Raw genomic sequence first — 26,509 nt, forward strand, 5'->3', positions numbered from 1 at the left:
TGAAGTCAGTCAATTTTTTGAGTAGTTTTTACTTTATTTCCCGAGTCTATTCTTTCTGATAAACTAGTGTGGGGCTGCTCTGTGAACAGGGGAATCTAAATGAACATTGGACCTGGAAGGGGCAAATGGAAATGGTATCTTGTGAACTCCAGTGTTATTTTAAAAAGGGGAAGTGTTCCCACCACTTCACACTGTAAGTGTGTACTTTAGTAAAACTCAATGTCTTATACAAAGACTTTGAACAATAATTGTTCATGAAATTAAACAGGGTTCACTTCCATGCCTAGTGGTCAACGCTATGCTTGAGGGTAAACTCTGGGTCAGGCATCAGAACATCCATGGCAGGAAAGTTGTTTTTGGTTATTGTTTGTTTGTTTTGTTGTGTTTTGTTTTTCTCAGTCCTCTCATCTCTTCCTCCTAAGACGGGGATGACCGGGCCAATCTTTTGTAGTGAAAAGACAGAATAATTTCAGGCTTCTGTTGGGGCTGTTCTTGGGAACATCCCTTGATCAGAGCAAGTGATGTGGTTGAGAGCACCGTCTCAGTATAAACTTACTACATGACTGCAAGGCCATGAGCACAGACCAGGGGTCAAGAAAGACTGTAAGCAATCTCCAATCAAAGGAGAGTAAGGCCACAGCCTCATATTTCAATAAGGAAACAAAGTACCAGGTTAGGGGTTAAACCATCCATGAGGAAGGATTTAGTATACGGTTCTAATTCATATTCTAATCATAAAGACAACCCATATGTTAGTAGAATATAAGATCATATATGCCATATAATAGGTTGAGAGGTACAGAAAATCCACCCTTCTGGTACCACAGATTTAGCTCAGGGACTCGTACATGCTAAACTAGTGTTTTGCCCCCAAGCAAGATTCCAGATCTGCAAAATATTTCTAACTCCCTGCCTCTAGTATTCTTTGACCAACTTAATGACTATTTTGATTCAGTTATTTGTACTCATTTTTATGATAAGGAAACTGGGTTTTATAATTTTTAAAATGCCACAAGGTATAAAGGACAGAATAGGGAAGTAACATAGATTTCTTTCTTGTGAAATTTATGAACTCTTTGGGCAATTTTTCAAACGCCTTTGTTTGACTCTCATAATCTTAGCACTGCAAAGTGGATCAGAAAATCTTACAGGTTGACTGATATTTATCCCCACTGAGACAGATGGAGTGCCCAGAATTTTTCAGAAAGAGCAATACACTGCAGGAGGACCTAACAGAGCTTTGATACACAGAGCTGGGGATGTCTTCCTTTTTGTTCAAAGGTTGTAGACTCAGCTTCTTCCTGGAGACAGCTTGATGGGCACATGGATTGGGAGGTCCAAAGTAAGGAGCTAGGTCAGCGCCTCTTATTTCTTTTACATTTGAAGTAACTCTAAAGCAATATTCACTTTGAAAAAGTACTAATAACTATGTTTTCAGGAACATTTGAGAATTATATGCAGGCATGAGGCACTGTCATCTTATAAAAGTTTTAATGCATTATTGAGATAGAATAGTATCAAAATAAGTATACAGCGATTGATATATTACACCCTTTTTTTTTATAAATAAAGACATTATACCTACTGTTTTTCAATCTCCATTCAGTTTGATGAGATTGACCATCCACTGGAAAAACGTCATTGGTTGTGTCTATGAAGTTGTTTCAATAAAGGTTTACCTGGAGAGCAAAGATGCACTGTGAACATGATTGATGCGATTCCATGGGTTTGAGTCCTGAACTGAATGAAAGGAGTAAGAAAGCTGAGCAGCAAGTTCTTTCTGTTTCCTGACTGAAGATGCAAGGTAACAAGGTGCTTCAAATGTAAATTCTCAGCGATGTGACTTACAGGAAGAAATACTTGTATAGTGAGTACAAAAGAAGCCAAAACAAACAAAAAGCAAACCAACCATCAAAAAACAAAAACAAACACAAAGTAAAACAAAGATTCCCACCTTTACTTTCTTTTGCCAGGTACTTTGTCACAGGGATGAGGACAATGATTAATATTTTTTATTAACTCTTTAGACCCTAATCCAATTTTTGTCACTAATTAACCTTAGAAGAAAGCATGTAAATCAAGATTATGCATTATATTTAGTTGCCATGTTAAGTTGTTTTCCTTTCTCTAGAAAGGTATTTTGGTCTTCCTTTACTTTAATCACACTGATATCTTGGAAACTGAGTCTTCTCCACATTCCAGACTTATTTCTCAGTCTAGGTGTGTCTACTGTGTCTCACACCTGCCCTCCATTCTAATGTCTTTAGTAAAAGAGTCACTAAAGTGATGTTTGTAGATTTCATTTGTTCCACTTTTTATGATGCTTATTTTGAATGCGTATACATAATGGAATTTCCAATTTGTCCCTAGAACTTGTTCAAGAAATTGAATTACCTGAGAGATGAGTGCTGGTTCATTGTCAGACCCAAGCAGGGTAGGCAAACCATACCTGCGGTATGATGTCTTCCAGAAGCTTCTTTGTCACTACATTGACAGCCTGCTTCTTTATAGGGTAGGCTTCTGCCCATCCTGAAAGGTATCTATAAAACTTACTAAATATTTATATCCCTATATTCTTGGTATTATTTCTGTATAATCAATTTCCCAATTAACCCTTGGCCATTTACCCCTGATTCTGGCTCCTGGAATAGCTCCCTGATTGGACTTGAGGAATTCATAACCAGACAGGTAGCACAGTCTGAGATTACCTAATCAATCAAGTGTCCTAAGTCAAATATTTTATATCTTGCCCCTCAAAACAATTCTTCAGTTTTCTGTGACCCTGAAAAAGGTCTTGACCAAAATTAACCCCTGAGACTGGTGGTGATTAGGTGTCTCTACTACTGTATGCCTTATATACTTTAGGTTCCCCCCCTTTTAAGATCCTATATGGGAGACCTCCAGTCTGATATCTTAGCTAAATATGATCAACATAAGTTTTTTAAAATTTGGAAGCCCTCTGTAAGGTCTAGAAGCAACTCTGCAATCTGCCATGTTTGTGAGTGTGCTCCTCCCCCTAAGCCCAATTGCTTTGAACCAGGTGACAAAGTCTAGATTAAGATACATAACCAATAACTTCAAGTCACTGAAGAAAGAAATTGAAGATCTCAGAAGATGGAAGATCTCCCATACTCATGGTTTGGCAAGATTAATATAGTTAAAATGACCATCTTGCTGAAAGCAATCTATAGATTTAATGCAATCCAACGAAAATTCCAACTCAATTCTTCACAGAGAAAGAGCAATTTACAAATTCATTTGGAATAAAAAAAAAACCCAGGATAGCATAAACTATTCTCAACAATAAAAGAACTGCTCAAGGAATCACCATCCCTAACTTCCAACAGTATTACAGAGCAATAGTGGTAAAAACTGCATGGTATTAGTACAGAGACAGGCAGTGATATCAGTGAAATAGAATTGAAGACCCAGAAATGAACACACACACCTACGGTCACTTGATCTTTGAAAACAGAGCCAAAACCATCCAGTGGAAAAAAACCAGCATTTTCAACAAACGGTGCTGGTTCAACTGACAGTTACCATGTAGAAGATTGAAAATTGATTCATTCTTATCTCCTTGTAAAAGGTCAAGTCCAAGTGGATCAAGGACCTCCACATAAAGCCAAATACACTGAAACTAATAAAAGAGAAAGTGGGGAAGAGTCTCGAACACATAGGCACAGGGGAAAATTTCCTGAACAGAACTCCAACAGCTTCTAAGACGAAGAATCTGCAAATGGGAACTCATAAAATCGCACAGCTTCTTTAAAGTAAAGGACACTGTCATTAGGACAAAAGAGTAATCAACAGATTAGGAAAAGATCTTTAGCAATCCTACATCTAATAGAGGGCTAATATCTAATATATGCAATGAACTCAAGAAGTTATCCTCCAGGGAATCAAATAACCCTATTAAAAATGGGGTATAGAGATAAACAAAGAATTCTCAAGTGAGGAATATCTAATGGCCATGAAGCACCTAAAGAAATATTCAACATTCTTAGTCATCAGGGAATTGCAAATCAAAACAAACAACCCTGAGATTCCTTCTCACACCAGACAACATGGCTAAGATCAAAATCTCAGGTGAGAGAAGATGCTGGCAAGGATGTGAAGAGAGAGGAATATTCCTCCATTGTTGGTGGAATTGCAAGATGGTACAACCACTCTAGAAATCAGTCTGGTGGTTCCTCAGAAAATTGGAATGGTACTACCTGAGGATCCAGCTATACTACTCCTGGTCATATACCCAAAAGATGTTCCAACATAGAACAAGGACACATGCTCTATTATGTTCATAACATCCTTATTTGTAATAACCAGAAGCTAGAAAGAACCCAGATGTCACTCAACAGAGGAATGGATGTGTGAGAACCCTGTCAGAATTAGCAGGTCACCACCCTGCCTGGGGTAAGGACAGATAAGGAAATGGCCTAAACAAGGAACCACCCTGCCTAGGGTGAGGACAGAGAGAAATGTGACTTGGAAAAAAGACAATACCAGGAAATACCACAAATTCCACAAGATGGGCAGGATAGGGCCAAATGACAACCTTCCCATTTCAGTTGACCAATAATTTTAAAAGTTGCTCAGGGTAACCACTGCACTCGTCCAACTAGGCGACTGCTGAATTCCCCACCAAAATGTTTATAAAAAGTGTGTGCTTTGTGAGTTCAGGGTCTCCTCTTGGCTCATGCTGGGGAACCCCAATGTACATTGGAACAATAAACCTCTTGCAGATTGCAGCAATTCCGGTCTCTGTGGCCTTATTGAGTGGGGGTCTTCTGATGGACTCTTACAGATACAGAAAATGTGGTACATTTACACAATGGAGTACTCATTCAGCTATTAAAAACAATGACTTCATGAAATTCTTAGGCAAATAGATGGAACTAGAAAATATCATCCTGAGTGAGGTAACCCTGTCACAAAAGAACGCACATGGTATGCACTCACTGATAAGTGAATATTAGCGTAAAAGATCATAAAACCCAAGATACAATTTACAGATCACATGAAGTTGAAGAAGAAAAACCAAAGTGTGGATGCTTCCGGATTTCTTAGAAGGGGAAACAAAATACTCACAGGAGGAAATACAGCAACAGATTGTGGAGTAGAGAGTGAAGAAAAAGCCACCCAGAGATTGTCACACATCAGGATCCATCCCACATGCGGTCACCAAACCCGGTCACTATTAGGGATTCCAAGAGGCACATGCTTACAGAAGGCTCTTCTAAAGTCTGACAAATACAGAGGAGGATGCTGGTAGCTAACCACTGGACAGAGAATGGGGTCCCCAATGAAGGAGTTACAGAAAGGATGAAGAAACTGGTTTGTAATCCCATAAGAACAACAATATCAACCAACCAGACCCTGCAGAGTTCCCAGTGACTAAACTACCATCCCAGTAGTATACAGGGATGGACCTATGGCTCCATTCACATACTTAGCAGAGGATTGCCTTGTCAGGCATCAATAGAAACAGAGGCCCTTGATCCTGTCGAGGCTAGATGTCCCAGTATAGAGAAATGTCAGGGCGAGGATATGGGAAGGCATGGGTAGGGAGTGGGGGAGCACCCTTATAGAAGCAGTAGTAGGTGTGATGGGATAGTGGGTTTCTGGAGCTGAAACTGGGAAAGGGAAAACTTCTGAAATGTAAATTTTAAAAAATCCAAAAAGGAAAAACCAAAGAGACATAATGATAACTCTGGAACCTAGCTGGAGAAGTGATCATGCCCACACCTATGGCTGTTAAGGTAGACAGGATCAGGACATGGATATACCATTCCCATGTTAAGCCTGCTAGAAGAGAGATGATCTAGCAGTTGAAGTTGCAGCAAAGGAAAGTTCCAGGTGAATTGTCACAAGAATGATAGGTCACACCATACCCTTTGGATCTGCTGAATCTGTGACTTCAGCACTGCTGAACCTGCTTGCTTGCAGTTAAAGAGACTAGGCCTAAAAGCTGGGCAAGTCCAGGAAAGCCCAGGCAAGTCCATTACTAATACAAAACACCCCAGGCTCCAGCCCTCATGCCCAGGTAATTGAATGTCCGAGCCACCTGGCCTAAAGCAAGGACAATGTGTCACAGCAATTTCCAGACTTACTCAGCTACTTTCTCAGTAACAGTTCTCAGACATCCGGAGCAAGTTTCCAGATGACACTCCCAGGTAATGGAATGTCTGTAGAGGTGGACCCAATAGATTAAGATAGAGGTCACCTACCTTGAAGTTCCCTAATGTGCTTTAAATCAGACCCGCAAGGTCACTTGTCAGTCTCTTTATCTTGGTAAAGGGAGACCCTGGCGTGCTGGACTTCTCCAGAATAAAACACTCTTTGCATTTACATACTAAATAAACAAAAGCAGCAGCAACAACTACAACAAAACAATGTGTGATTTGTACCAAGGTTGACTTATTTATTCACTGGGTAAAATGGCTCAGTGATTGTTTCAACAAACTGAATATTTTCCAGCATGCAAATAAAGTTGTTATAGTATTTACTTTCTTTTACATTATTGAAAGACTCCCCCCCCCCCGTTAAAAGGAAAATTATACGAGCTTAAGGTCCACAACTATAAAAGTAAAAAGTAAGTCTTAAGATTCACAGACTCAGAGCTAAAACAGGCCCGGGCGAGCCCAGGCACGCCCAGGCCCTGTGGGGCCTGCCCCGCTGTTAAGACTAACAGACCATAAAGATAAGGAAAAAGGAATGCAGGAACCAGCCCAAGTTATCAGTGCTGACTTATAGGCCATCTGGCAGGAAGGGATAAGCCCCTAGTCCCTGACATTCCGGACGCCCCATCCTGCACGTACTTTTTTGCTGTGTAACCATGCATCCGCGCCTCATTTGAATCCACCAATCAAGTCCCTGTAACCATGCATCTGCTTCTGTATGCCTGCTTCTGCTCCCCAGAAGCCTATAAAAACCTGTCCCTGGTCTTGCTGGGCGCGCCAGTCCTTCCGAGCTGACTGAGATGCCTGCAGGTACCTGTGTATCCGGACAATAAACCCTCTTGCTGATTGCATCCGGTGGTCTCGGCCTGGTGATTGGGCTTGGGGATCTCCTTCCCGAAGGAAGATTCTCTCTGAGAGTCTTTCATTATTACCAAACACATTTTCTAAGTCCAAATCATGTTTCACTGCCTTAAGAACTTTCTGAATACGGGTTACATTGCCATATTAAGAAGTTGTCAACTAGGAGGCATCCCCACCCAAGGTAGAAACAGTTGCAATGTGGCCTCTTATGTCCAAGGTTCAGTTGGTGTAGTATCCATTTATAACTGGGTTATGAGAGTTTGAGTGAGGAAACATTTTCCCATTCATTTATACCCCATGACTTATCAAACCAGGAAGAAAATTCAGATGGCAAGATACCATATGTGCAGTCAGAGTCCATTAGCATCTGTGAGAGTTTAGTTTTCTGAAAATCTAAAACACTACATGTAGACACAAATCTTTTTTTTTTTTTTTTTTTTTTTTTTTTGTTAAGACAAAGTCACTCTAACACAAGAAACTACAACCAGGGAGAAATTTAGACCACAGGCTTTCTACAGTCTGTTCCTAGAACATGCAGGTCTTAGATGGAATAGAAGCCCAGACTTTCCCCCTTTTCATCCTCAAAATAAGTCCGTGATCCTATGTCCTGCTTGCATCCTCGTATATATGCAAGACTAGACTGAGTCACATGGAGGACAACTCCCTATCATCCTCCCCATGAAAAGCTATGAATTAGAAACCTCTTTTTGCCTTGATTTGTGGGGGTTCAGCAGAGACCTGGGAGGGGGTGAAAGAATAAGGAGCAGGAGGCAGAAAGAATGAGAGCCAGTCTATGGTCTGATCAAGCTCTCAAATTTTATTTCCATGCAGTGGCTAATAAAGACAAGCAAGCAGGAAGGTCATGCAGGTCCGAAGACCAATTTCACTACTGTCACCACCCTTCCTATAGCCCTAAACCGTAAATTGCAGGTATAAACTGATTAAGAACAGAGGGCTGGAGACAGAGTCTATAAAAGTGATAAGAACGGACAACTGGCTAGGTGTCCCACAGGTGGAAGCTGTAAGTGGCTTAATTTTTCTGGAGATAGAGGCCATATAATGAGTGGAGCATTCCTAAGAAAAATTCCTGAGACAGAGAGTGTGTAAGCAGGCTTGGCTCCCAGCATCTTTTGTTGATGAGATTGGAAGGGTCTTCTTTCACATGCTGTCATGCTGAACATGGTGCCTATCTGTCCTAAAGCACCTCTACTTGGTGAGTCTCTCTCTTCTAATGAAGTTCTTTTCTGGACGTGGAGACTTAGTCTTTTCCTTTGGGACTGTCTTCTATGGAAGCTCATTCTGAAGGGAAATTGTGTCAGATCCTTTCCTGAAGTTGCATTTTTATTTCTAACTATACTGGCAACTATTTCCAAAAGAATAATGAGACCTTAATTTTAATTACAAATGTGGTCTATGGACTGCTCCAGATACTGTGTGCCCCTTAATTAATTTTTACATAACCCATGAGATGAGGATTCTATGCATTTTGTAGTCAAGGGACCAGAAGTTTATAGATTTCCTTGTTAACGTTGCTAAACAGTTTCAAATCTTTTTGTGTGTGGTGTGGTGTGTGTGTGTGTGTGTGTGTGTGCGCGCGCGCGCGCACGCTAAGTTTACTAACTTCAAATTTAAAGTACCTGCTTCTATATGACAACTAGTTTTGTTGTTGTTGTTGTTGTTGTTGTTGTGGTGGTGGTGGTGGTGGTGGTGGCAGTTGTTGTTGTTGTTGTTAGATTATCTTCAATGTCTTGGGTAACTCACAACCAATTAGGGAATACAGCTAATCATTTATTACAATAAAATTTAAAAACATTATTTCACATTACTTCATGACAAGTATCTCCAAGCCCAAATAATGTTCTGTGACTGGAACATCTTCTGATCCATCAGCTAACAAGACCAAATATCTATTGAGTGTTCTATGACCTGTAGACTCTCAGAGCCTTTAGATTTCAATCCCTCTGCTACCATAATGTGGTTAAGTAATTTCAGTACAGCTTTTCAAGGCAGGGAATTAATGCAATGTTCGCTGTCTCTAAATAAGAGCATAAACCAGGCCAACAAGTTTATCTTCTCATTCTAACAACCTGGAAAAAAGCTTAAGTGCAAAGAATAAAGAACTCACCTTACCATTCTGAGAAGCTACATACATCTGTTGATTAGCAACCTGAATGTGTTTTCTTAAGGTATAAAGGAAAAGGAAAAGTTGCTGTTGGTGTGTGGAGAAGTTTCAGAACAAATGTATTTATTGTTCATCAAAAGGAAAGCACATCTGGGCCAGCCTTGCTTATAGAAGACAATTTCATCACGGCCCTGCTCCCATCTCCCAGATACTGAGTTCAATTTTTCATATCTCTGGTACTTTCCCCACAGTCTTTTTTCTACCCTGAGGTAGGCAACAAGTTACTCTGTTTTCCTTCTTAAATCCATCAAATCCTGGGTAGATCAAGATTTCATGAAAATGATATTACAAATTCTTTCTGATGTGATATGTCTGCTTTTCGAAGAACACAGAAGGTTAATCAATTGTTTGGTTGTGATTGACTGCTTTTCAAAACAAGCTCATGGGATACTCTGGGCAAACCATATTGAGTAGATAAAACAGGGTGAGCCTAGGATCAACATTCACAAAGAAGCATTCACAGAAGGTACTTTTCTAATGAATCCAAGATTCAAATTTTACATGCTAATACCCTAGGGCTATAAAAACTCTTTTGAATAATATTTTACAAATAGATAACTTTCAAAAATTTACACTTTGAATTGCTTGCAAATTATATTTGAGCTCATGGTTGTAGAAGGACACACTGTTTAAAGAAAATGTTCAAATAAGGCGAAGAAAGCAATATATTAATTTTGCACTATAGTCCACCCAATTTATGTTTTTGAAATATAGATATTTTCTCATGAGAATTGAGAATGCTTTCTTGTTCTTTCTATGGGATCTAGCCTCTCTTACCAACAAGCTTTCTAAAGAGTTCTCTCTACCTGCACTGGGGTGGCCAGATGGAGACAATTTTGTCTTGAACCAGTTCTTTGCTAACATGAACAGTTGTTTTCTTATTGCTCTTTTGGTTTTCACTCTGATAGGTAAATAATTAATTGCATATCCTGGAACCCTAACCCCATACTTCTCAAAATATAAAATTATGTTGAAAATTTATTTCTATAGTTACTGACAGCATGCTCCATTGCATGCAATATACTTAGAAGCAAGGTGTTAGGAAAAAAGAAAATTACAGCAAAACCAGTGGGGCTGGTTTAATATTGTTGGTTTGTTGACTTATTTATTTATTTATTTATTTATTTATTTATTTATTTATTTCCTATGCTTTTATTAAGAGAGGGTTGGTCATACAGTAAATTTTCACATCACAATAAAATAAAAAATTTGATATTAATATTATAAACCTTTCCTTGAATAAGATTAAAAGTGGGAGTAAAATGTAAATTATATAAACTTAAAATTGATAATTCATATAAATTAATAAATTTAAAATGGTATTATCTTTTCTGAGAGCTATAGATGTTTCCCATTTATGTGTGTGTGTGTGTGTGTGTGTGTGTGTGTGTCTGTGTGTGTGTGTGTGTGTCTGTGTGTGTATGACTGCCCACAGAACACTGTTTTAGTATAACAGCAAATGACTGACAACATGATTAAGGTATAAATTCATTTATTTTAGAGACTAAAACAGCATGCAGCAAATAATGAAATTACATGGTTTTGTAATAGTGAATAATAGGATAGTTTATACTATTGATAGAGATGAAAATGCAGACTCAAAATTATTTTAAGAATAAAAATCTTTCAAGAGTACAAAAGTAACATAATATATTATAATAATCTATAAAGCATAATAATTAACATTTAAGTATCTAAAAGAATTCAAATATGAATTAAAACTAGTTGCATTTCATGTTTATATACATTTATCAATGCCTTTGTTCAAATCTCATATCATGCTCTTCAGTAATATATGAATATACTTTTAAAGTGTTCTTTTTAAATTACATGATTATATGTGTAGATTTGCATTTTATAGGTAGCCATTTACAAATTCTTGATACTTTGGCATTCCTTTACAGACCTTGGCTTTAACTGAGAAAACACTTTTGGTGACAATGGTAATGTCAACTTTAATCTATTCTGAACAGTATTTTCATTTTCATACTGAATCTTGCAGAGGGTTTAGACCAATTATATTTATAGGTAAATATTTTTTCTTCAATTTACAATAGCATCTTTGTTCTTTTTACCAAGTAATTTTAACATTCAAGTTGTATTTTTAGAACTCCTTAAAATATTTTAAATTAAGACTGGGGAATCACAAGTTAATGTTATCACCATATGTGATTTGATGTGATCCAGGTAATATGTATTTGATATCCATATTGTTTTATCTTAAGCCAGTGCATTGTAAGTGCAACACCTAAATTCACTAATTGAATTCTATCTCACCTTTGCTGAGACTATTTCTTATTCTGTCATCCCTTCATGTGGCTTTTATTTCAAGAAGCTCAGCTTGTGGACAGGTTAATCTTTGTATCTTTCCCCCTTTTGAAAACAGTGTAGTGAGCACATGTGGTTACCAAGCAAATTCTATATGAATAATGGATATATATCCTGACCTATAATCTGTTTTTTCCGTTGTCATTTTTAAAAACATTTTTATTGATTCTCTGTCAATTTCATGTCATGCATCTTGATCATATGCACTCTGGTCCTTTTGTGTCCAACGTCCACCTTTATGACCCCCCCCAAAAACCCAGTATGAATAAAAACAAGATTTAAAGGACAGTCCAAGTTTTGTTATCTATATACTTACTAGAGCATGGGCAAACTCTCAGTGGCTTGCCCCTTAAATAGAATGGAGTCCTTCCCCTCCTTCACCTTTGTCAGAGGCCTTCAGAGGTGGAGAGCCACACTTCAGCATTCCCAAAACATTTCCTAAGAGTTCGTTTTTGTGGCTTCCTGTTTAGGTTGTTACTTCCTGGTAGAGGGAGTTAGAAGTGGGGAAGAGGTTGTCACAGAAGGCTTTCCTATCCGTCCCTTTCAACCATGCATGCATCTGAAGTCATCGACATCACAGCAGAAGCAGCTTTCTTGTTCTTCACAGTCAACAGGAGCACAGGTGTGGATCTCCAGATGGTTTCTGGTCATAGCTCAGACAGTGAGCACCTTTCTCGGCTACAGTGATACCAGGGAACAAAGCAAGACCCCAGAGATGGCCTGGATCATAGATATCAACTTAGCCCTAGTGGGCAGCACATGCCCCTCATATCTGTATGGCCCCCGGGGGAAGAGAAGATGGAGGGTAGGGCAGCATGACCCATGAACATCAACGTGGCTTCAGACCAATGTCATTTTTTTTAAAACCTTAGTATTTCTGGTCTGGGAATATTGGAATACAGCACAACAACTAATGCAAGAAACAAGTGAATCACTTAACATTTCATAAAGTGCTCAAAGATGGATGGGGCATAGCAAAATAGAAACTATCAGAACAAAATGTGCTTCATGATGGGAATTAGTCCTTAAAGTCACTTTTACAAAACACCTCTCAACCCTGACCACAATGGTCTTGCTCTGTTGATAGACTGATAAAGGTTATTTGAGCTTGTTTATAAATTATTTATATACTACAGTCTGTTTCAAATATGTCTGCTCCCCAGTTTTCATCACTTATTAAAAATATTGCTTTTTATGATGTGGTACTACCTGAAAACATGTCTGTGTGTCAAACTGGCAGAGATAAAAGGCAAGAAGAGAGGATGGGAGATCGATTCTTTGTTAAATCACACAAAGAGAGGGAAGGGGGTAATCATTTCTTGTTAAACTTTGGGAACCTAAATTTCTTGTAGTATGAGGTTACTGTGAGATGTTGGCCTATATTTGAATATACTTCCCAAATATTTGGTTTGATTCTATAAGTTGAAAGAAATCAAATTTACCTTAATCAGCATCTCTTCAAAAGTACAGGTTAAGTCTGACACAAAACTAGTGTTGTATGATCATGTACTGGGTTTGGGGAATGGGGGTAGGACTGAAGCCCTGAGGGGCAGCAGAAAGAATGGAAGCAGGAAACCTCTGGAGGTAGGAGATGGGGGGGACCCTCTAGAATGTACCAGAGACCTGGGAGGTGAGACACTCTCAGGACTCAAAGGGAGGGTCCTTGGATGAAATGCCTTACAGTGGTGAAGGGAACTTGTAAAGTCCACTTCCAGTGGAGGGACAGGATATCACATCAAGTGGAAGGATGGGATTACCATCCCACAGTCAAAAGTTCTGACTCAGAATTTTTCCTATCTGGAGGAACTGAAGGGACAAAAATGGAGAAGAGCATGAGAGAAAGGAGGTCCAGTGATAGGCCCAAATTGGGATCTAGCTTCCTGTACTGTTACTAATGCTATGGTGTGCTTACAGACAGGGTAGTATCGCTGCCCTCTGAGAGATCCAACAAGCAGCTGAATTAGTCAGATGCAGATACTAGCACAAAAGCAATGGATGGAAGCCAAGGATACGTGGTTGAATTGGGGAAAAGCTAGAAGAAGCTAAGGAGGAGGGCAGCCCCATGGGAAGACGAGCAGTCACAACTGATCTGGACCCTTATATCTCTCAGACACTAAGCCACCATCAAGGTAGCATTCTCAAATAATATGAAGGCCTGGACACATAGACAGCAGAGGACTGCCTGGTCTAGCCTCAATGAAGGCCCAGGGAGTGGAGAGGCATGGTGGGGTTGGGGTGTGGGACATCCTTTTGTATCCAGGTGTTGGGGAGGAGGTACTGGATGGAGAAAGATGGGGGGGGGAGGGCAGACCAGGAGGGGGATGAAGTCTGGATTGTAAAAAACAATTAAAATAAATAAAAATAAATAAATTAAAAAAATGAAACTTGAAATAAAAAATTCTAAACAACAACAGGAACAACAACAACAACAACAAAAACCAAACAAAACTTAACGTTGTTTCATTGTTTGGAATTTTCAAAATCTCTTGTTACTGAGGTTCCTCACTCCTGTACTTTAACAATATGCTGCCTTGAACATGAGCGATGTTCATGTATGCAACACCTTTTGCTGAGAACTACCCTAAAGGGATGTGCTACGTCGTCTCCAAGCACAGTTTCTCTGATGGTTAATGCCTTCTCAAAGAGATGCTTTTCCTCCACAGAGTTGAGTCTTCTAGATTCCATGTACACAGTTACACAAATAGAGTTTTCATGGAGGTTGGTAAACATAGATAGACACTCTGTGCAAGATAAATATGTATCATTAATTTTCTCGGCAATAGGGAGAACTAAATATCATTGTTGTTTATTTGTTTATTATTGTGTATGGGGTATATCTAAAAAAACAATTGGGCTTTGTCAAATAATAACTTAAACAATAGTGGGTTTACACCGTACATTAATAAGTGACCACTGCAACAAGGGGATTAACACTAACCTCTATCCATTCTACCACTGGAAGCCTGAGCTCTCATGAATCTATCAGGTTTTACAACCTTCCAATGAATAACCTTTCTGTTTTGCTTCAACTTGTACTCCTCCTTGTGTCTTAGTATCTTCCTGTTCCAGGCTTGCCAAAAGTTGACATACCAGTGCTTCCCTGGGAGCTACTATATTTTAATGATGTGCTTTCCCTACAGATAACTGAAAACAGAAGTTGGCTGTGCCAAGTCAGCAGTGTCTGAAGAGTTTGTTATGCTGGTAAGCATGGCATTCTACCTACAGAGTGTATGCAATGTTGCATTAAGAGGACTTGGGATGACAGACATCTTGTAAGCTTGTGTAAGCAAGAAAATGGATTCCTCAACACAACACGCCTCTCGATCATACCTAAGACTTAGGAGCTGAAAGAAAGAATGGAAGTCAGTCAAAACCACTTTTGATTATCTCAATATCATGATTATTAACAACATTTCATTAATAATTAGATGAAATGACAAACTCAAACAAAGAACTTTGTATACAATGTGCACCACAAAAAGGATAGATAGCCTCTGTGGGCAATATCTCTTCTGAAACTGACAATATTTTCTTGACATCTTCTAAAACAATCTTTTCTAAAATAACTAGCAATTTCAAAGCTGAGAAATGATGAAAAAATGAAAATATATTTGACTCAGCTCTCGGTATTAAGGCTGCAAGCAATCAGGAAATCATGGAAAAATCCTTTATAGCATACTTATCTCCAAGGCAACAAAGAAAGCACCTGCCTTTTAACTATGACTGTGCCTAATAAGTCTATGAGCTTAACATCAAAGGTCCACTCCAGAAGACCTTGAGAAATAGGACCTAGCAACATCTACAGGCTGGAACTAATGCTGTCAGTACTTTGAAAGTGGTGCAGCCTATACTGGAACAGCATCTATGACCCAAGACCCCTCTTGGACTCTATTTAAACATCGCACTAAGAATTTAGAGAGTCAAAAAGAAAATATATGATAATTGTATTATACCCCATTCAAACTTTTACTCCAGATTCTCCATCAGTAGCCAGCAGAATGTGTGTATTTCCCCACAAGTTAGAATATCTGTGTGTACTTGGTCACCCTCCTTCAACTCCCCCCACCCCCCGCTAAACGTAATTTGAAATGACTCATAGTTTGAATAGGCATTCATTGACTATGAGCTCATTCAGTAGGTGGTCAGGAAGGTCTCCTTTGACCATAGCTACAGGCCACTTCATTTAAATCTGCTACTGCATTACTTTGCAAGTATTATTCTGCAATGTCTGGGGTATTAGTGTTCTGTGGCTGAGGTAGAATGTACAAAAAGAGACAGAGAAAGCTGCAAAACCTCTGATGACACATAAGATGCTGCATCTGTCCATAAGCAACTAATCACTGAGTCCATGTCAGTGATGTCTGGTAGTCCAACACTGTGATAAGGCATGGCACTCACAGATACCATCACACCTGTCATTATGTAAACAGAGGAGGAAGAAGAAGATGGATATGGAAAAAGAGGTCCAGCAATCATAGCTTATCAATATCAGGTAGAGTGAGATTTTATATTTTCCACACACATAGGGACAGAACAACAATTTTCTTGGCAGGTTTATCTCCCCCAGCCCCATAGACAACATACAGGAAAACCAGGTGTGTGTGTGTGTGTGTGTGTGTGTGTGTGTGTGTGTGTGTGTGTGTGTGTGTGTGGCTAATTTATCACCTGGATTAGTAAATAGCATATAAGCCAAATCCCAGAACTCGTGGAATGGTCTTCCTCGAGGGAACGCTTGCTTCTCAGATATCCACCCCCTCACTCCCCACCACTACCATTTGTATTCTAATGCACATTGTCTCCCTTTCCATTGTAGCTGCACTTCATTTTTTAAGTTCATTTTTTGGATTGCGTGTGTTAGTGTTTTACCTACATGCATATCTATACACCACACACATGCACTGCTCAACTAGGCCAGAGGAGGACATTGAAGTCCCTAGAATTGGAGTTACAGACAGGTGTGAGCTGTCATATGGGTGCTGGGAATTCAACCTGCATCGTCTACAAGAGCATATAGTGATCTTGGCTGCTGAGTAAACGCTATACCCATCCTGTGGTTGCTATTCAGCACAATAAACTTACTAATGCTCGTTCTAGAATTTTACATAAATGCAATCTAGCATTTTTGTGGGGGAGCATTGTTTCTGGAATATGTTTTCAATTTAACTATTACTCCTTCCCATGGTCACTCTTGATCATTTGTAGTTTGTATCTTATTTTGTTTGTATCTTATTTTGTATCTTGATGCTTTATTTCTTCTTGTCTGTTTTTGTTTGCTTGCTTGCTTTTCTGGTTCCTCAATCATGAGGCATATGATCTGTGCATTTGGTAGTGTTTGACATGTTTGTTTATCTTCCTCTGATGTTTCTTATGGGACACTCAGCAGCAGAAGTTCAAAATCTGAAGCCAACTCCAGAACTTGACATTTGTTTTGAGTCATTGGTTCAGTGCCTGAGTCCAGAAGTCTTGTCCATTTGTTAAAGTTTTAAAATAAATTCAGGCCTTTTAAAATTTCAATCCATGGAGACTTAGGTTTAAAAGCATTGTTAAAGCTAATTTTTATAACATTATTCTGGAGAATTATGAGTTGTGGTCCTATTTTAATATCTAGTGAATTTTATGCAAAATTCCCTATTTTGGATCATGAATTAGAGTTGAACTTAGAACAAATTTTTAAGTTTGCCTAGCTGAGAAAATTGTCTCACAGTCAAGGTGTCATTCATATTTTTCTCTTCTACCTTTCTACTTCTCATCAATTTTGTAAGCAATTCTTTACTGGATCCTATAGCTTCTTAGGTTTTTCAAAAGCAGCTCTTATTCTTGCTAACTATCCATTCTTTGAACTTAGATTTGTCATGGTGAAAACAACCTGGTAGACATTCCTGTCCAAGACTCATTGGTTCAGTCTAAGATTTCTTGTTCTCATCATCTCTCTGATGATGCTACTACTTTGAACATCATGAAGGAATAGAGAGAGGAGGAGAAATTAATTCCCATAGAAAACACTGAGAAATGCTGGGTAAAGAGAACTGATCAAACTAGTAGAAATGCGTAAAACATGGGAGAGTCACAAATACCTTGTTCTAGAGGTCACTCATAGAAATGCTGCTCTCTAGACAGAATCATGGGAGAGTGTTTCTTGAATAGTTTCCTTTTGTGAAGCTGATGGTTTGAACATATTAAAAAGAAGAGATGTTTTGAAGAAATATAGTCTGTGTTGTAAGATACTCTCAAATACTATTATTAAGTTGACTTCAATTATTCATTTAAACTTGGTGGATAGTGAAACCGAGGTAAAAATCATATATATATGGAATAGAAAATAATATAAAATGAAGTGTGCTATCCAGGTTTCCAAAGCACTTCTCAACGTCTTAACAAATATTTAATAAACTAAAGTTACTAAATTATTCCAGTCTATATGTTTAAGGCATATCATAGTTAGATACTGTGAGGTTTGAGATTAAACTTAAATATTGAGTAAGAAACAGTAGTTGAGGAACTACTATAATTTGTTATCTAATAAGTGTCTGTCATCATTATTAATATTTCCACTTAAGTTACTTTCTGAATAGTCTCCTTTATTACATAAGTATATTTGTCAATTAAGAATACTCTTGACCTTTAAAGTGAGCAAATATTATACCTGAGATTTTTATTTCAATTATTTTAAAATTGTTATGACAGAGCTGGTAGCTGGTTAGTTCCTGTCTGGAGTAAGTCACTGTTTGGTGAGGTGTCTCAAAGTAGGAAGCAGGTTATCCAGTGTCCTCCTCTGGCCTCTACAAGTGCAGCTGCCTTCATATCACACACATGCATATGTCATTCTTGTACACGATTCAGGTGCACACATTGAGAGAGAGGGGGGAATAAAATGTATGCAGAGAACTCAGAAGCTTCACAACTTGAAAATGGGAATGTAAACAGTGCTGTCGCTTGGAGAAATAAACAAGTAGTCCCTTTAAGTGCTTAGCATGAAGTTGTCATCTAGCACCTCCAGGCTTTGATATATGTTCATAAAAAATGAGAGTATGTTCAGTCCAAAACCTAAACAAGAATCTTCATAGCTGAATTAGCTGCAATAGTCAAATAATGAAGTCTTTCAAGTGATGAATCAGTAAATAAAATATCTTATTCTAATATCATGCAAGATTATAGCACAATGCAATTATTGTGCATGATAAAGCACAAATAAAACTCCGAATAAAAGTGCTAAAAGGAAAAAAGCCACGAACATATGTGCTTTTATAATTATTCTTTAATTTCTGAAAGATCTGGATCTAAAGCAGGCCAAATCTATATAGAAATAGTGTTTTCTAGTCCTGGAATTTGTAGAGATGATGATTGGGGGTGGGGGCAATAGTTACAGAACACCTGGTTTCTTTTTGAATTAATTAAGATGTTCTGAAAATTTTATGATGATAGGTACCCAGATCTTTAAGCCCGTCAAGAAATGGGAAATTACACAACATAAAGAGAGGATTTGGAAAGTCTGTGAATTACATCCCAATTTTCTATTAAAATATAAGGCATCCTGTTAAATTTGATCTTCAGATAGACAATAAATGGTTTTAGTACACTCAATTCAAGGACTTCTAGAACTGCAATATTATATTTAATTGCTCAATTTTTAAAGCTGAACGTCAAATATTAGCAAGGTATTTTACTTTATCTGTTAACCCCTTTGAAGCCTCAGAAAAACTGACAAGAAAGGCCTAGATAAAAAACCAGGAAATTTCTCACATGAAAATAAAAATATTTTGGAGGCCACATGTGACACGAAGGAGAGATCAGGACCTGGCAACAAAAGAGGCTTGTATCACCATTTCACAGTGATTTCCACAAACGTGCAAATGAGAGCTAGGCTGTGAGAACAACAGTTTCTGAATCTGGCACTGCACCCTGTGTCTGAGATCAGGCCCAGCTCAGACACACAGTTCAGCAGAAATTAAGAAGAGACAAACAGAGCTACATATGAGAAACTTGCTAAGTAAGATGAGAGAAAACAAATCCAGATAAGGGTAAGGAAAATAATCCCTGAGGGGTTTTTGTTGAGGAGACTGTTAGAGAAGTAGAACATCCCCATTCCTACATTAGTGATACCTATCCCCTTACTAGAGATAGAAGAAACCAAAATGCTTGAACTCAGTTGGATTTCAACTCTGAAAGGGATTTTAAATAACCATTGCCTTGTCCACTTCTGACTAGCATATTCCCTAATGGATACGGGCACAAGTCATCTCATTCCACCATTCAAGCAACATGACAGGGCTTCCACTAGGTGTGTAAGTTTAGGGCAGGCCTTGGGAGGTTTGTAAATGATAAGACTGTCCATCTTCTAGAGGGTCCAGTTCAGGACCCCAGCAATCACTTTCAGAGCTTTGTTGCACACAATGGGGATACCACACCTCTCATCATCTTATGGAGAGTTCAACTACTGCTGCTTTAATTAGGGCAAAAATCCTGCTGCTTCTGCACAGGTTTTACTAACACCTGCTTCAAGCCTGGCCTTCCAAGCAGTTCAAAGGGCAAGGGAATGTATTGAGCAAGGATGTCCAAATACATGTGCCATCCCTGCGTTGTCATTGGAGAAGTCTCCATTTGAACCTCCTCACTACAATCTCCATAATGATAAGCCTGGCAGACACCCTGTAACGTTCAAATGGTTTTCCAGTCCAGACGAAGGAAATGAACGTGGAAGAAATAATGGCATTGCATATCTCGGTGAGGACAGTCAAGAGCAAGGTAAGTACTCACAGTGTGGGAATGTAATTCACATTTGGAAGACCTGAAAGTTACAGAACCAGACATGATCATGGAGTTATAAAATCTCTAAAATTGTTAGGACTCATAGAGATACACTAGACAGCCAAGCGTCACAGGGTAAGGAATATTGAGACTAGTTTATTAGCTCTCACAAGACAGTGGAACCTGATGGGTCAACTATCCCTATTATACTAATAAACAGGTTTTACAAAGTCTCCAGTTAGTACAGAATCACGTCCCAGGATTTCTCTGAAAGTCACTGAGATCACATTTTAGCCACTGATGCCAGGACTGAACATCTGGGAAAAGCAATAGGATTACATTGATTCACTGGGGAGCACACACAATACCATTTCTCCTTGACCTCTATTGAGCTGCCTTCATTATCAAATCTCTTAGAGTTATGGGAGGCATTAATTTCTGAACTCTTCAGACTGGTGTGTGGATTTTTAGTATCAGGTGTCATCTATTATACCTCACAATGGGATTTTCTGAACGTGAGCTTGATGATAAAATCAAGGATCAGTCCGACAAATGGGAAATTGCCCATTCAGACTAACCTTCCGTCTATCTTTTTTCTTGCACACCTTAATGGCCCTGTCACCAGATGCCCTCTGATAAGACCTCTATAGTGTTAATTTGACCTGTGTAAATGTGTTCATATTTCATAATACAAACAGGAGTCAAATCAGAAAGAAATAAGTCTATGTAGAAGTTCCCAAAGAGTCTTTAAACAAGGAAATGGTAACGATATTTATAATACAGAGTGTTACGCTACTTTTAATAAAAGCACTATTTTCCAGTTAATATAGGCTTGCAAATCGTAACTATATTAAAAACTCTTTATGTCAGGAATTTTGCTTGGTGTCATATTGTCTTAATCCTGTCAACAAGCATTGACACCAAGCAAAGAAATATTTGTCAAATGCTAATAAGAAATGTTATTGTTTCTCTTACTTCATTGGTCATTTTTCTCCTGTGAACAATTCAGATTTAAGAGAACATGACTATATATACAAACATATTAAGAAAATATTGGCTACATTTAATTGTAAGAATATTTCCTTTGCACTGTGGACATTTTTAGACATGGTATCTCATTTGGTCTATAGCACTTGGTTTTTTACTCTGGTGGGGTTTAAAACATGTCCCATACCTGATAACTTGAGGAATTGTGGTATGACTTTTTTTCATTCCACAACCACATTCTTTCTTTTAAACTTAACTTTTTATTGGATATTTTTTATTTAGATTTCAAATATTATCCCTTTTCCCAGTTTCCTGGCCATAAACCCCCTATACCAACCCCCTTCTTCTATGATGGTGTTCCCCTAGCCTTCCGCCCACCCCTTGCTGCCTCCCAGCCTTGACATTCCCCTGCACTGGAGGGTCCAGCCTTGGCAGGACCAAGGGCTTCTCCTCCCATTGGTGCCCAATAAGGCCATCCTCTGCTACATATGAAGCTGGAACCATGGGTCTATCCGTGTGTACTCTTTAGATGGTAGATAAGTCCCTGGGAGCTCTGGTTGGTTGGTATTATTATTCTCCAACCACATTTTTAAGCACAGTTTACTTCTATAACGTGCAGATCCAGGTTACAAGATTCCATAGCATGTGGCAAAAATTATCAAGATATTAATTTTGAATTATTGTCATCATTTTCTGTTGCGGCTATAACATATATAAGACTTACAACATATAAATAACTCCACATAGTAGGATTTTACTGATTTGGGGATTAATTTGTATAACTGTTTAAGTGAAGGATAACAGTCACAAAATAGCCTCACATGGTGTTTCCTGGATATTGGGTTCACAGTGGTTCCTTCCACTTGTACCACTCAATTTTATGATGGAAGAAAGCAAAAAGTTTTCAGTATAAATTGAACTTCAAAGTTCAATTCTTGATTATTTTCCCCACAGGCCAGAAATACATGTTATAGTACTTTCCTGATAGTGGGATATGGCATGCAATCACAGTTCATATAACAGTAAACAATAGAGTGTTTAGTATTGCCAAGCCACAATGTTCAAGATGTCAAATATATTGTAAATTTACAATAGTTTTCATTGACCAATTGGTAACTAGATTGTAGTTCCATTGATAAAGAACATGTATATTTATTATTTCAACATCCTCCCCCCTCTCTGAGTCTGTCTGTCTTTTTCTCTCTCCCTCCCTCCCTCCCTCCCTCCCTCCCTCCCTCCCTCTCTGCCTTCTCTCTCTCTCTCTCTCTCTCTCTCTCTCTCTCTCTCTCTCTCACACACACACACACACACACACACACACACACACACAAATATAGAGGAAAAGCGATTGAGAGAGAAGACAGAGAGAAATTAGTGATATTTAAGAATACATACGTATATTCAGTTGAAGATTTCCTCCCAATCTTTTGTTAAATTTCCTTTTAAAAGCATTTATTTTATTTTTTGTATATAAGTGTTTTTATCACATGTATATAGGCTAACACATATAAATGTAACTGTTTGTCTGGTGCCAGCAGAGGGGAAAGAGTAGATTGGATCTCTGGGTTGACATTACAGATGGTTGTGAGACATCACATGGGTCCTCTGCAAAACAATAACTACTATAAGTGCCCCTTAAGTGCTCTGAACGTCCGAGCCATTTCTTCAGCTCCTGTTTTAATCTAATGGACATATATTTGATCAAATATTCAATTCTGTATCCCTAGACTATTCCCAGCTGCACCACAGCAATCTTCGCTTCGGATTACTTGATATTTAAGCAAGACAAACTACTTTGGCCAGTGATGAACCTCAACACTTAGAGTCAGTAAATCAAACAAAAATCATAATTACTTTCATTAAATAAGAAAGAAAACTGTATAATTTATTTAACATGCACCCATATAATCCTTTATTATACATTTCTCATCCAATAATGACTCCAATAAAAATATTTAAATGCACAGAAAGAACGAGTGTGTGTGGAAGCTGTTAGAATCTCATTAGGCCAGATGGTATCTATAAATGGAAGACATTTCACAGAGACCTAAGGAAGGAACCAGACGAAATGATAGCAGTAATTGTGCTAGAAGAATCTTCAAGCTAGAAAGATGCATGATTCTGGAATACAGTTAAAGGCTTTCACACAGTTAAATTAGCAGGACATTTGTTTGCTTAGAGAACATCCTGGATATTAGAACATATTTCAAAGAATTTTAAATTCATTAAAAACAAAAGAACAGAGGGAGAGTGTTGTTTCATATATCTTCAATCAGAAGTTTGTACTGTCAGTTTTACATTTGTCTGCCTATAAACTGTGATTCAGTATTAAAATTCATCCTTTGCCTTAATTGGAGGATGCTTGTCACCCACCATTTCTTTGGAGATAATGTTAGACTTGTTTACGTTGACAAACTTCCTGAAAGCAATTTTCATTTATGGATTATCTGAAAAGTCCTAAAAGTAAAAATGAAACTCATAAAGGAATGTATAAATCAATCATCACATATAGAGTGACAGTAAACTCATATTGTGATATGCAGGAAAGGCTCAGATGACTTGTATTCCATAGAGTAGCACACAGTAATATGAAGAACCATTTCATCAACAGATAAGAGCATACTCTGCTGCTGATGACAGATCTTTGTCACAAGAAACAATAAGCAATACAAAACAATGCCATGAGTTTCTTTTGCCATCCTTTGCATCACCTACATTCAAGTTTTAATTTTCATTCATTTAAATCTACTGATATCATATTGTGCGTTCTACATGTGCAGACATAATAGATATATATTTGAAATGCTTCCTAATTGCATTTGCTGTATTCAGAATATCGGGATGCTGGTGTAACCTGTAGAGATCCTCAGTTGGAAAGAGCAGTGGCTTTGAAGAACAGGGACATGAGGTCAAATCCCAGGCCCCACATTAAGCAGCAGCTTTGTGTGGCAGGCCTAGAACCTCAGCACTGGGTAGCAGAAACATCCAGAACCCAGAAAGCTCTCTATCAAGCCAGGAGCTGGCTGAAACAGTAAACTTCCAGTGAGAGACTCTATTTAAATGCAATGAAGCTTTTAGAGCAATAGAAAATGGCATTCTGTGCTCTGCTATCACATGGTTAGGTTTTGTGGTATTTTTTTTTTTACCCATTTCATCCATGTCCATTATGAATTACTAAAATTCACTCAAGAGGCTGATGTTGCAAAGAAGTAAGATGGGGAAATATTCTATCCCAAAAATAATGTGGTAAGTCCTAGATATAGGCCAGGGGAAGTAAAAGCCCCAAAGAAAACAAACAACAAAGCAAACCAAATCCACCAACCTAATCAACAAAACACCCTTTGCTTCAGACTTTGTGAGAAAAAGAAGCAACTAGGAAGGAGTATCATGGACAAAGCTCCTTATATCCTTGTAACCTATCTTCTCCTGCCTTTAAGCATCTAAACACATAAACATATTATCTGTCTGTCTCTCTATCTCTGTCTCAGGATGTTCTCTCTCTCTCTCTCTCTCTCTCTCTCTCTGTGTGTGTGTGTGTGTGTGTGTGTCTCTGTCTCTGTCTCTCTCACTCTGTTCTCTCTCTGTCTCTCTGTATTTGTGTCTCTGTCTCTGTCTCTCTGTGTCTCCTCTGACTTTCTCTGTCTCTTTGTATCTCTGTCTCTCTGTCTCTGTCTCTGTCTCTCTCACTCTCATGTACACACACACACACACACACACACACACACACACACACACACTCATATAGTATGAGGATTAGTACTGACCCATCAGAATGTACACAAATCCACAGTGCCCCAAGAATCCTAGAGGCTTATGTTTTGATCAGACTCACAGATAACCAGGAAAGTAGCTACTAATTGCCACTTCAATAGTTTAGTGACTGAGCTGGAGGAGGATCTGAAGAGTTTGTCCAATGTTTGCCATAATCCCTGAGCATGTGTTCCCTTGGAATGAACAAGAAAAAGAACAATGAAATTTCACATCAAATTCTGGAAACACATTTTTATTCTGGAGAAGAGGCACCAGTGGCAATATAAAAGATAACCACAAACCTATTCCAGAAACAATCCCCACATCTAACCACTTCCAATATGACTGGAAGTGATGGCTTCCAGATTGGTATTAGTGTATTTAATGATTTTCTTGATACTGGTCTGTTTAGTTCAAAACCTGGTAGGAGAGGAAATAAGAGAATAACCTGTTCGTTTATATTTGAAATGAAGCCTTAGTATACTCTTGAATCTGCAGTGGGTGATATGAACTGACCTGGAAATTACTTACATTTAGACTTTCTCTTTAATTCCTATCTCCTCTCCCATGTGCACAGAAACTAAGAGTGGACTAAGAAAGTTGACCAATATATATTAATGTTTAATCTTCCCTGCTTCTCTGTGAAAGTAAACATTTCCACTATCATGACCATCTTTACACAGAGCTCCCTATACATGATGATACAGCTCAAATTAGGCTGCCCATTGCATACAAGTGTAAGCCAAAATTTTAAATGAAAAAAAATCCAATAATATTCATATATTTAAAATTTTGCATTGTGTATTTTCACAATTATATTTTATCATTAATTTCTTACCATAATCAATGTAGCTAAAAGATCATACAATTCATATATGAACAGAAAATTTTTTGCCTATGTAAGGATTTGTATTACATTTGTAATTTTTGTTTTATAGTGTGTATGTGTGTGTGCATGTGCATGTGCATTTGTATATGTTTGTATATGTGTAGTATTCATTCACAGGTGTATGTGTATACACACATATATGCATATATATGTATATATAATACACACATATATATATATACATGCATGTGTATGCATAGGTGCATTTGCTATTAGCATTTTTCAGTCTCTTTCTACTATTCATTGATGCAGGTTCTCTCACTCTCCAGCATGAGCTTTTGCTCCAGGAATCCCCTATCTCTGTCTTCTGAGAGCTGAATTTACAGGTACGTAGTGGCCACTACACCCACCTAACCTATTCATGGCTTCTGGGAATCAGAGCCCTGACCATTATACTTTACATTTTATCCAGTGAGCAATCTGTACATCCTTACTGTGAGTGTTATTCCCTTGCACGTGTATGTGATATACACACATCACCGCATCATAATTATGTATTATACAGTGTCTAGTAAAATAGGAAACAAAACCAGATAGAGATGCCACCAAGAGACTGGCAAAACTCAGAAAATATGACCATTCCAAGTG

At 38.2% G+C, this 26,509-nt stretch overlaps 1 protein-coding gene and 1 long non-coding RNA gene across 10 annotated transcripts in view; one reads left to right on the forward strand and one right to left on the reverse strand.

Moving 5' to 3' along the window:
* Positions 1-26,509, reverse strand: part of Nrg3 (neuregulin 3) — a 1,115,105-nt gene that overhangs the window by 489,915 nt on the left and 598,681 nt on the right.
* LOC134482324 (uncharacterized) lies at positions 9,198-15,507 on the forward strand. Its single transcript, XR_015639681.1, has 2 exons — positions 9,198-9,431; positions 14,691-15,507. It is a non-coding gene; the product is annotated as an uncharacterized LOC134482324 (long non-coding RNA).

This window comes from Rattus norvegicus, chromosome 16 (genome assembly GCF_021556685.1).
Source record: "Rattus norvegicus strain SHRSP/BbbUtx chromosome 16, alternate assembly SHRSP_T2T, whole genome shotgun sequence".
In the NCBI taxonomy this organism is placed as follows: Eukaryota; Metazoa; Chordata; class Mammalia; order Rodentia; family Muridae; genus Rattus; species Rattus norvegicus.